Source organism: Anticarsia gemmatalis, chromosome 9, assembly GCF_050436995.1.
Source record: "Anticarsia gemmatalis isolate Benzon Research Colony breed Stoneville strain chromosome 9, ilAntGemm2 primary, whole genome shotgun sequence".
NCBI lineage: Eukaryota > Metazoa > Arthropoda > Insecta > Lepidoptera > Erebidae > Anticarsia > Anticarsia gemmatalis.
Genome location: NC_134753.1, coordinates 3,281,830 through 3,282,444, shown reverse-complemented (window position 1 = coordinate 3,282,444; position 615 = coordinate 3,281,830).

Genomic DNA, 615 nt, shown 5'->3' with positions numbered 1-615 from the left:
TAAATTTGTGTTCTCTTCTTCTTATTTCAACAGTGATATATTTTTTCTTTTGTGCCTGTGTTAATTTTCATATTCAAGCTTTGTTTTTAGTTAAAGTTGACATTCGTTTATGCAGCTATCTTACCTAACCTATGTAAATTCAATTGCACGTTAATTCATTTACCTACTAAGGTAACAATAATAAATAAAATAAATTTACCCCATTAATGTCCCACTGCTGGGCAAGGGTCTCCTCCCGTAATAAGGGAGGGGTTAGGCCTTGAGTCCACCACGCTGGCCAAGTGCGGGTTGGGGACTTTGCATGCCCTCAATAAATGTATTAAACAAATTTTAGGCATGCAAGGTTTCCTCACGATGTTTTCCTTCACCGTTGGAGCATGTGATAATTATTTCTAATACACACATAACTTCGAAAAGTCATTGGTGTGTTGCCTCGGGTTCGAACCTGCGACCACTTGCGTGGGAGGTGTCAACTTATACCACTCGGCTATCACTGCAGAGTGGTATAAGTCCCTTCCTTATTTTCTGGAAGTGACCCTTGCCCAGCGGTATGATAATAATAAACAATTAAGAAATTCAAACTTAGGGAGTGAAGAGATAATTAAAACTACAAAA